General features: G+C 37.5%; 1 protein-coding gene across 7 annotated transcripts in view; it reads left to right on the forward strand.

Annotated features, from left to right (window-relative positions):
- Nucleotides 1-12,416, forward strand: part of LOC132913825 (tubulin monoglutamylase TTLL4-like) — a 255,140-nt gene that overhangs the window by 66,152 nt on the left and 176,572 nt on the right. For 5 of the 7 annotated variants that reach the window (XR_009659465.1, XM_060972427.1, XM_060972422.1 and 2 more), the window contains one exon: nucleotides 7,345-7,412. The exons of the other annotated variants lie outside the window; for them this stretch is intronic. The gene's annotated coding sequence lies outside the window, so the exon portion shown is untranslated. The remainder of the gene's footprint in view (nucleotides 1-7,344; nucleotides 7,413-12,416) is intronic. 7 annotated transcript variants of the gene reach the window in all.

Raw genomic sequence — 12,416 nt, forward strand, 5'->3', positions numbered from 1 at the left:
GTTCCACGTTACGTTAAACCGATAATCGAATGTCACACTTAATCCTGAAAAATTGTTCGCTTCGCCAAGACTTATCTCACCAAGATCTTTTATAGCTCTTTCAATCGAACCGGCGTCTGTTAATGGCCGTAACACATTTTCTTGAATTTTCAAATTCTGCGTGGCGTTTAAAAAAAAAAAAAAAAAAAAAAAAAACAATTGAGGAAACGGCTAATTCCCCGCGGTCTGTTGCACGCGAGATGAGAAAACCGGTCGATACCTTAACAGATATACGCGACACTCGCCAGAATGTTTCGTTAGGAAGAATTTGAAATGCCGCACGTCAACCAGCATCCGTCTGTCCGAGTCGTGTTTCGCGGTCCTTGAAAAATCCAGCCTTCGTCCTCGTTATTCCTTCGGATGGGCCTTATAACCGGTTCCTAATGTGGTCGTCGAATCCTAATCAATTCGAGGCCGCCCCTTTCACTCTGATTTAGAATCACCAATTTAATTGCTCATACACGTACTTATGTGTACGTACACTCAGCCGCAAGAGTCTAAACGCAGCCCTTAAGTATAAAATATTATGGTAGGAACGTGTAGCTTTAAGAATTCGCTGAGATTTTATTTTTTTTATTATTTAATTTGTACTTTACAATTTGTCCAGCTGGACATTTGGTATATTTTTCTAACTTAATTGTTAAATAACATGTGCATGACTATCCCCAGTGGGATACCATCTTCAGGTTTGACTATTTTATTTCTTCAGTTTTCTTGTTTTTTTATTATTATTTAATTTGTACTTTACAATTTGTCCAGCTGAACATTTGGCAAATTTCTCTAATTTAATTGCTAAATAACACCTGGATGGCTATCCCCAGCAGGATACCATCTTCAGGTTTGATTATTTTATTTCTTTAATTTTTTTTTTTATTATTTAATTTGTACTTTACAATTTGGTAAATTTTCCTAACTTAATTGCTAAATAACATGTGGATGGCTATCCCCAGCAGGATAGCATTTTCAGGTTTGACTATTTTATTTCTTTAGTTTTTTTTTTTTTTATTATTTAATTTGTGCTTTACAATTTGTCCAGTTTGACATTTGGTAAATTTCTCCAACTTAATTGTTAAATAACATGTGGATGGCTATCCCCAACAGGGTACCATCTTCAGGTTTGACTATTTTATTTCTTTAGTTTTTTTTTTTATTATTTAATTTGTACTTTACAATTTGGTAAATTTTCCTAACTTAATTGCTAAATAACATGTGGATGGCTATCCCCAACAGGGTACCATCTTCAGGTTTGACTATTTTATTTCTTTAGTGAGGTCAATGCAGTGTTTCCAATTGTGAGATGTAACGCAATTTATTTACTTCGAACTTGATTAGGAAGAAAGAAATAAAAAGAAGATAAAATACTGTGTAAGAAAAATTACAGAAGCCTATTATATCTATACAAACGTAATAGCTGGCATAAGCGTCAATAACGTGTTGCTGTCTTCTTGATGTTTGATTTTTTTATCGTTTCTTTTAAATTTTAGAAATAAAAATTGTTTGATTGAAATTTGCAATTTCTCCAAGACTTTTCTAAGTTAAACGTTTCAATTTGATAATAATTGAATCATACGTAAGTACAAGTAATTTTGCGATTAAGTAAATTTTCAGTTTCTTTGATAAGTCAGATATACAAAATATAGACTTTCCTGGCTGACTGTAGATTCGTGCAAACGTGCTACAGAAAAGCATGCTCGAACTGGTTTCCGATAAAGTGAATTTTAACGATTAATGGCAATGCGAGTTGACTCAGCCAGCAGTTTTCCTTTATTTTCGAATCAAATATTCGATGATTTATTAAATCGCGATGAATTATTTAAGAGGTTTGTCTTTAATATTGAACGTTGGAAGGTCAACGATGACAGGTTTTATTAATAGTTTCTCGGAAGTTTGCATTATTCGTCCATAGCCTGCTACATAAAAATGATAATCTTAACTCTGATGTACTCTATGGATATTATAAAAACCATATATGTAAAACTCGTATAACATTTTCGTTAGGTTTCAAAAAATGAAAGATAAGAAGAATTGCTATAGAAAATTCTAAAACTTTTCCACTTGATATGTTGCAACATTTATGTTCCTCGGTCAATGATCTTTACCTTTCAAGTTACGTCTAAAGCTGCGTTAAAGAACAGCCGTGAAACGATAGTTTCAGGTAGGCAGAACTTGAAGGATTTCCTCATCTACGATTTTTGTTCATCTAAATTTCTATTGAGATTATCCAACTATTTAGAACGATTTTACGCTGACAAGCTCGTTACAAAAATTGTATTCGCTACTAAAGCAGAACCACCGCCTTCACCCGAAGCGACAGAGCAATCAAAGAAACGCAACCTGAGAGAACGAAACGCAAACTAATCTATTCCTGCCCTAAGCCATTATCTCGACACGCGGCGTCGATGCATGCAGAACCAAGTGATTTCAAGCTTATTATTTAAAATGTCCGCGAAAATGTCCGCGAATAGATACAATCGGTATTCAACGAATGGCATTTTAATCAAGATCGTGTCACTTCTCTCGCCTAATGCCACCAGCAATATCAAAAAACGTTGGTCGGGCCAAACGTTTTATCTGATCGGTATAGCGTTCTACCATGGACATTTGCATAATCTAATATCTCATGGTCTGGCTAAACCCTAGAACGGAACTATATTCGTCTGGAGCTGTCGTTTCCTTCTTCAAAAAGATCATCCTTCACGCCTCGATCCGCGCAACCAGATATCGCAGAGGATTGTTACAAAAAAAGTACCCAGCCATTAAGATTTAGTTTTCTTTTTTCCGTAGGAATCTTTGACTCGTATGGCAGAGGCGTAACATTAGAACGAGCAGAATTAAGCAAATTTCCGAGCAGATGAAACAAGTTGTATTCTTAAAATTATGGAAATGCATGAACATCCGCGGTTTATATATCTGACACGGTGTGATAATTGGCGACACTATATCTTTTTGCGTTTGCAGTTTTTATCTCAGCGGCTCCCACTTGACATTTTTTCATATCCAAATCAATAGATTAGAAAACCAGGATTGTATCCTGAAAATTGTTTCGAGATATATCATACACTTGAAAATTACAAAATACAAGAATAGTGTGAATAAAACTGGCATTTAAGCGAATTTCTTTCTTCCTTTATTTATTTAAATTGTCTTATTTTTTTAGTTAAAGTAAATTTCAAATAAAGCAGTTAGAAGCGTTGGAAGCTGCTGGTAACGAAATTGAAATAAATTTACGAGTACAAAAGGTTAATTATATAATTAATTATATAATTCGTTACATAGTATCTGTACTACTGGAAGTTTCATTTCTCGCGTCGAATATTAAATACTTTCCGACTTATAGCTCTTTTGCTATTACAATTCACAAAGAATATAATTCAGAGGTACAAAAATTGGTATAAAATGTCCGAAGTAAAATGCGAGAATATTTAATATTTCGCATGCGTAACAAGTCTCCATTGCATTTCGTTCAGCTGTATTGAAAAAAGTACGAATTTGCATAAACATCCAGCGTCTAACCTGTCACCCATGCTGCGTTCAATCGAAAACGTAATTACAAATCCAGAACCGTTCTTCGATTCCGTCCGTCCGGTAACCCCATAAAATTGGGAATTTGCATAAACACCCGCAGTCCTAGTTATGACGGTAGCTCGGTGAGTTACATCACCGGTGAGCGCAACCGGTCGAATCAGAGTTTCAACCTCATCTCGATATCCGTCTTGGGGCGGAGGTAGGCCGATATCGCGCCTTTTCACGGGTTTTTCATTAGCATATAAATAATGGCCAAGCAAAGGGCAGATGAGTGGTGTTCTCGCGGTCTTTCGTGTAGCCTGTGCTGGTCGTGTAAAGGGAGAGAAGAAAAGGAAGCGAAGACGAAGAAGACGACGAAGAAGCTCGAAGAAGTGGCTGGACTGAAACAGTAGTAGTGACCCCCGGGGCTGTGCAACTCCAAACAAGAAGTCCCTTTTCTGACGTCACCGGCAGGTGCATCCAGAAGGCCATCCTTCTCTCCCCTTGGCTCAACCTCTCCTTCTCACCTTCGTCTCTTTCTCTCTCGTTCCGCCCCTCGACTCGACCGGCCGTTGTCCTTCTCGCGCTCCACCGTGTAATCGTACTGATTTCATGATCGAGATACCAGGTTTCCCTCCACGGATTTGGTTACCTGCTTACATGACGCTCCCTGTTTACGTGTTTGTTTTACGGTGTAAAGAACGGACACTGGGCTCCTCTTGGCCGCTCGACACGCGGCTTCGGATTAAAATAGTAGTCCCTGTACCGGTCTACCATTAGATCTGATTTTCCTTTTCGTTGAATTTGTATTTTCGGTTTATTTAGTGCACGAATGTATGGCTCTTTGTTTCTCCAGCGAAACGAGTTCTTGTTCTTTGCTTTTTTATTTTAGTTTCTCCTACTTTGGTTAATACTCGAACGTGTGACTTTTCCAAATGGTACGAACACGTTCTTTTTTCTGGTTCTTAACAGCGTTGTTTATTACGAACAGTCGCTAGCGATTATTATTTATTCTTGTTGCTATATTTATTGGAATAATCATTACGGTGCATTGCAGGTTCCGATAATAAGAGTACGACGAATGGTGAGGCCAGGTAAAATTGACCAAGGTCGTTGTAATCCCTTGAACCCGCACTGATCACATCTGTCTATTGTGATAAATTTGAGTGCAAAATTGTTAAGTACGTGCTTACTCGAATTTCTCCGCTCCACTCCAAACGAAATGATTAAAAATCTATCTTTTTTCTTACTAAGTAAAATTCAACGAAGAGAATTGACCAATTGAAACGTAAAAGGAAGAAAACGAAATAATTTCAATGAAAATGTCTTATATGCTATATTTGTATTTAAACGCCTGGGTCTTTAATACTTATGTTAGAATTTTCAAAGCGTAACGTCGCTCTTAGGCAAAAGGTGCGTTACCAGTCGAATCATTTCGATGATCGACTAAGTAATAATCTGGAGGGTAAGGTCAGGTGGAATCTTAATGGGTTCATTAAATTTCGATGACTTTGTACTTCTGTACTTTTACCGCGTGGTAGAAATCAAATTTGTTTTTTCTCTTTTTTTTTTCTTCAGAGTTGGAGCAGTAAGGCTCCAATCATGAAAGTCGTAATGGTCTCTTACGAACGAACTACTTTTGATTATTATACACTACCAACAATGCAGCGCTTAATGATATACTTATTTGTAAAAATGCATAACTACTCGTATTATTAGTAGACGTAATTCCATTTTATTATATTAAAAAAGGAACTCGTATATTTTTCAGTCGCGATTATTATGGTGTAAAATTTAATTACAAGTCGGCGAATATTAATTTCTTTACGTATATCCCAGAACGCTATAATTTATGGTTCGTGTAAATTAAGTTTGGCTAAATATTTATCTCTTCCTCCCATATCTGTTTGTCTTCTTTCGAAGCAAATAACGTTCAGCTTTTTACAACATACGCTTAGAAGCTTTGACTTTCGGAGATTAAATGAAATTTTTACTTTTAGGAATTCCTCGCTAGACGTTTTATTGTTATTTATTCAAAAGATGAAGATTCCGCTGCGTTCGGACCAAACGGCTTAAATTCTTCACACGTTCCACTTTCCCTGGATAATAATTTACCTTTACCGACATAATTTACCTTAGATATGATTCACTACAGAATCGAAGTATGAAATACCACATTTGTATCCACAGAATTTTATCGGAAAACAAATTCTGTTATCGAATTTCATGCGAATAATATTTACTCGCAGTTGCAGCGCCAAAATGACTGATTCATTCCAAGCAAGTAGAGACGTATAGTTTTTGCGTGGTCGATTTAAAAAATATCTTGCACTCGTGTTCGATCGAGTGAATAAGAAAGCGATCCAATTAACCTGACATAATAATTTTACCCGTTAACGTAATAATTATACTCGTGTAAAATGTTTTCACTGATTTTATATAATCGGTTACGTGCGAGAATAAGTTGAGAATCTGAGATCAAAATTTTGTCGTCCAAGTTCTCCTCCTGGAGAAACTTGCAAATTTTAAATCCTCAAAATGTCCACGCTCTAACGTAATCTTGCGATTCTTCCTCGTCTCCGTCTAGTTTTCAGTTATCGAATCTTTGTTACTTGGATCGTACCACAAATCACGACGTACGATTTTTCAGAAAATACACACGTGATACTTGATATATTTTCGCGACCAAATATACGACAGCGCGGCAAATGGACAAACTGGAATCGAAAAGGAGAAGAAGAAAAAGAAAAGACGAAGAATAAGAAGAAGAAGAAGAGGAGAAGGGAAACGCAGCACAAGTGGTACACGTCGTATCGATCAAAAAATTCGTCGTAATATTGTATCAGAAAGGGGAGCACGAAAAAACCAATGAAAGAAAACCGGAGACCGAAAGGGTAGGCAAAAAATGGTCCCCCGTTTTGCTCCGGGCGAAAAATAACCCGTAATACGGACTACCGTATTTCTTTTTTGTTTCTCGCTTCTACGACGCTGGTAATCGTTTTCGGCAGGTAGGCTACGGCCTTCTCAGATAGAGATCTTCGTAATTGGAATTTTATCTCTCTCCCCTTGACTTGGCCGCTGTAACGGGGTGAATTTATAGTAGCTCGACCATATTACGCTTTTTTCCTGCTTATTAAATATTTTTTTAAGGGTGCCGCTCTTTTGGTAGAAGTCTCGGTCATTAAGGCGGTTCCTTGCGCAATCCGACTGCGATTAGACGGATGGAGACTTCAACGCCTCCATTCTGTCCGCCATTGATCTTTCCGATCGCAAAACCGTGTCTTGATCAGACACTCATATCAGAATTTTTTTTACGTATTTTATGTTACGAGCATTTTTAAGAAACTCTTGCTCTGTTATTGTTATTACGAACAATTTTTTTATTACTATTATTTTTATTATTGTAGTATCGTAATTACTATAACTAGTTTATTAATGATAAGTAGATTAAACAGATGTTAATTGAACAGAAAACAATGGTTATTCAAGATGAACTAGTCGCAGCAAACGTACAATAATTAACGCAACTAAGTAATTAATTAGTGATTCTCGTCAACACAATCCGCGCTCTCTGGCTTCTCAACTCGTACTGCTGTTAATTCGTTTATTGTCCCCTAGCAACCCCTTGTCTTTTGTCTTAGCCTCACTACGTACATACTCGGCAACCCTTGTTTATACACCCCCCGGGCCCCTCGTCCACGATACCACATTACCATATTATTTTACTTAAGCGATATTATTAACGATATTAATTTTTACTTTACGAATGGCCTAGTTTTATGACAAATTGCTTCTTTAAAGTTTGTTATAGATTGGATAGTGGCAGACGGTGAGAACGTTCGACTTTCCTCGAGCACGTGCATTATCGGGTGAGTCACATAATCTTCTTTCAAACGTCTACACCTTTTAGGATCTACGAGTCGGACAAGTTTCGTACAATTTAACGAACTTAATTTGCAACTGCATTGACATACGATACAAACTTAATCACACTATCGCCATAGCACGAAAGAATTTATTCTTCGCGTTTCTCACGACCATTCAAACTTCTAATTATTAGATCTGTCTGACTCCATCGTAGATATAATCGTACGTCCAAGAACGACACAAGGATAAAACAAAAATTGGCGACCACGCTGAAACTCGATAGCAAAACTACGAACAAACGTTCTTGATCGATAAAGATCGAACGGTTTCTCTAGTCATCCGCAGTTTTTCTTCGTGTCACTTTCCATATCCAAATCCTTCCTCTTCTATCGAACTGTAGCGGCTGTCCAACGTAGGATTCTTTGTCCCCTGGAGCGGTCCAGAGAATTTCCCAAAGCACAATAACAAGAACCGGCCATAGTGCTTCCTCAAACGGACCCTTTCTATCCCTTTGAAACTCTTCCAGCGGCACAGAGAAACAGGGGGATGTAATATTATTCAAAATCACGAAAATCTCCGATGGAATTTCGTTATTTTCCGAGCTATTCAGCCTCGTAGATGCATATCTTACACGCCATTGAATGAGCCACCGTACGGGGTAAGCGCGACGTTTTGTTCGTGTTTCCCTTTCGAAGCAGCTTCCTCCCCCGCGTACCGTTTCATGGACGAAGAAGCAGGTAAAAAGGGTCAAAGCTGACACAAAGGGCACACGTGCATAGCTAGGTGTACATGTAGACCCCTCTATTGGGCGCAATCGTGAAGGGGGAAATCGTGTTTCGATCGGGGTACGACGAATCGACCGGTTGAAAGAAGATTTCTCAGCTCGCCGACAAACGCTTTCACTGGACGAAGCAAGAAGAACGTTCGTAGCAGCGTCTTTCTCTGTCACGAGATTACCTGTATAGGAAGTGGTGGAAAACTGCAAAGGAAAACTACCAAGAGTCGTGGATTTCAGTCTGGTTCAAGGGTTGCGCTTTCTTCTTGGATTTCTTCCTCTTTTCTGTCATCCAGAAAGACGCGATAAAGCCACGTAACCACGTGGTTCGTTGGCGCGAAGAAAATACGCTTTTCGCAGCTGCTGCCGACATGTGCAGCCTTTCCTCCTTCGTTTTGTGAAAAAGACCAGGTGCGATTACGCGACTGTTTGACTAAACGTGTCATACGGCTGCGATTGGAATATTTCATCAGCCTGATTGGAATATTCTTTCTTTATTTATTCCTGCTTTCGACTTGTCTATCTGATGCACTTGTCGCGTTTTTCTTGTGTCTAGAACGGTGATTCTTTTGTAGCGTCGAAACCCTTTCACAGGTGAACCCTTTCCCTTTGTGTCGCTGGCTGGTTTCCGCTAACCCTTTCGATCTTGGTTCAGGTAAAAGGGTTAAAGATTTGGGTTAGCAGATCGGTTCGAGCAGGTTAATCTTGTTAACGGTACGGCCAACGTAATATTAGCTTTGGTTGTGAAATATGGTTTTATCATCTTTTTGTATCACGTCGAGAATATAAAAGAGGTGATTTATTTGACGTTTCTCGAATTTTATCGCTTTTATATCATCGTCTTCGTGACTATGACATAAGAATTATTGCCTATAGTTGTACTGACCTTTGGAGTTTATAGATTTTTTATTTCAAAGATTTTTTTAATTATACCTAATTTGAATATTATACCTAATTAGGAAAACATCTTTTCTGATTTTGTAACCTGATTATATCGACACCGATCAAGAATCTTCTCACATTTTTACCTGTCCTTTGATTCATATTTCTTCGATTTATAAAATTAATTGCAGCCTCTAGTCGTCTCTGTATTCGATAACATTGATATCGCGATATACTTTAATGAATTTGATTTGAAAAATCTGCGCGGAAGAAAAGACTTGTTAAGGACATGGAGGAGCCTTCGAAGAAGTCGTAGGACCACGCTCCTGCGTTCTGGTGCACGTGCATCGAAAAAAACGGGGCCGTCGTTGCAGGTTCGAACCTGCACCAGGAAGAATACACTCGCCTTAAGTTGTTTCCTTTGAATATCTCGACTTTACGCAATTCAGCGCGAAAAACTACCTTCCCGAAGCAACAAAATAGCCAGACGTGTTCGAACTTGCTCGAGTTTCTATAAGATCTCTCTCTTTTCTTGAAAAGATCCCCTCTGCTACCTCTGCAGCGTGTCTCCTCCTTTTTTGTAGAATAATAGATACGCAAGACTATTATACAAATCATTTTTTCCATCTGATCCGGGGAAAACTGATATCGCAGAGCTATAAATAAGAAGAATCGAAAGAGTTATGGCACTTTTTAATGGCTTCTATATTTAAAACTTGGACCTTGGAACTTTTTTAGAAAACGTTCTCACGTTATGAGAATGTCCAGGTGGACAAATTCTAAGGTATAAATTAAGTAATAATAATAAAAGAGAAAAAATGTTACAAGTTCCGATGAGAACGGATAAAGAAAGATTCTTGGCAACAAAAGTTTTAATTCGAATGGATTTTACAAAATATGAAGATACAAGTTTTTCTATGAACAGATATTTCGTTCATCGATATTAAAAAAGTTCTCGATTATCGTAACAAATATGGAATACGTTGCTGAATAGAGAAAATTATTTAGAAGGAATTATTTTGACAAAATAAAAAGTGAAATTTATGTTATAATTCTCATATCTTTTATTAAATAAGGATATAAATAATGCGATATTATATCGTTAAATGAAGCTACTATCCAGTAAATTGGTATTTTTATTTATAATTATATATATATTTATTATATGTGTGTGTTATGCGAGTATATTTTATTTGTTAAATATAATATAAATTTTGTTATAGGATGAAAGAGTTCCATGAGAATATTTTCTACAGAAGTTGTTAACGTAACGTTTCTTTCCATAAAAATTCCACCAAAACGAATAGATTTGTTAAATAGATAAGATCTGACAAAGTTACTTTATGAACGACAGATAACTGTTTACCTCGTTCCCTGGTAAATTCCTCGACGTAATGTTGGTCTTTTAAAGATTAATCGATAGAAATCTGATAAAATACGACACACGTAATTAATTTGAATCTCTTTAAAATTCACAAGATATATCAAATTTGTCTATAAAAATTCCAGTGGAACGTGTAAATACGTATGAAGAATGAAAGAGTCCACGTAGGAGGGAACTCATTAAGAGGGAACTCGTTAATTAAAAGGTAAAATATATGCGTGGTAATAGGTCGATCGTAATTCCACGATGATTCCTTCTTTTTTTCCACCATAAAAAAACCATTCAAATCGTATTGGTCGCGTAACTCACCCTAAATTGCACACCTGCTAAAGGGTTAATGCGAATTGGCAAGTGGGTTAGTGGGTGAACCATCTGAGAACTTAAATATTCGTTTTTATATTCCGGAACGGAGCAAGTTCGAACACGTTTCTCTGCCAGCAGGGGCAGTTAAAAAGTGAATTGTACGCCGATTGCAGGTTCGAACCTGCACGAAGAAAAGCAGGTCGTTTCGAGACGGGGCCTTTTTACTTTATACAATCTTCCGCATTCACACGGATTTATACAGCGTGAACAGAAACACGTTAGAACTCGCACGCAGCTATCTTCGTCTCAGCTGTTATCGTTCGCCAATAGGAAATAGAATATTAGATAAGATTCGATGTACGTACTATTTTTGATTTTATTGATTATCAGTGGTAAGTTTTTTTTTATTTAATTTGCACCTTAGAATTTGTCTAGCTGGACGTTTGGTAAATTTTTCTAACTTTATTGCTAAATAACACGTGGATGGCTATCCATCAAGTAAAGGTGTTGCCTCCTTTTCGAATTTTCTTACGTTCCATACCACTAGGTGTTATTTGTTACTATAAAATAATACGAGTCAGTAAATAATTATCTAAAATGGAAATTCGTATTTCTGAATGTCAATTATTAAATTATAAATACTCCAGTTGTGTTTAACGTATATTTCTACATTCCTCAAGTGAAGGAATAAGAAAGGAAAAAAGAATCGCTTTACGAATCTAAGATATATCGTCTCTTAAGAAGCTGCTTGACAATCCAGTCACGTTTCCTTAACCGATTGGAAAAGGGCAATTTTTCGCGGTGGATTACGTCAAGCCAAGACGTCTGAAGATAGCATTTCCAATCGATCTGCTTTCTTCCAATGTAACTTCCAGCTCGTAACATTCGACTCGCCACGAAACGGTACGATTTAGGTCAGAATAAGATACAGCGTGTTGAAATTCGTCCAAGACTGGACATAGATCACCCGTCTATGTAGACGGCTGTCATCCCAACATATTCTACGACTGGAGGAAAGGATCCTGCCGGATGCAAGGGTCCTGCCGCACCGATTCAACGCAAAGTGTGACGTAGGTGTGGGAATTTCATGGAAAAGAAAAGGTTTCGAAGGGGCGAATTCTAACTCGCTCGCTCGATGCAGAGACACGTACCAAATGAATGGCGAATTTTCAATGCAACGTGTGAGACTGCCAAGAGTCTTCGTGTTACGATTGATGATATCTGTCAGGTTCTGACTGGTAGCCTACCTTTCAGGGACGATAATGGGTTTGTCTGTGACGGTTACGTCGTTAGCAATCGATGATACTGATAAAGTATTAGTATATAACGTTTTATTAAATACAAATTTATGTGTAACAGAATAACTTGAAGTATTAACGTACACCGCTCTGTTCTCTTATATTGGCCTGGCAATTAAATGATTGCGGATTTTGTCATTAGGTAATAATCTCTCACATCTCAAACTGAAATGAATTTCTTTCATTGCACGTTCATTCACTCAATACATACGCGATGCCTCATGGCGTTTTCCTTTTGTCTTCCTCTCTTTCATTCCTCATTTCATGCTCGTGCAATACAGATGTACACACATGTACCTTCTAACAGACACAATTGGTGCTTCTGGATTATCTCATGATTTTGGTATTCCAAGTTTGATAGACT

The sequence above is a fragment of the Bombus pascuorum genome, chromosome 13 (genome assembly GCF_905332965.1).
Source record: "Bombus pascuorum chromosome 13, iyBomPasc1.1, whole genome shotgun sequence".
NCBI lineage: Eukaryota > Metazoa > Arthropoda > Insecta > Hymenoptera > Apidae > Bombus > Bombus pascuorum.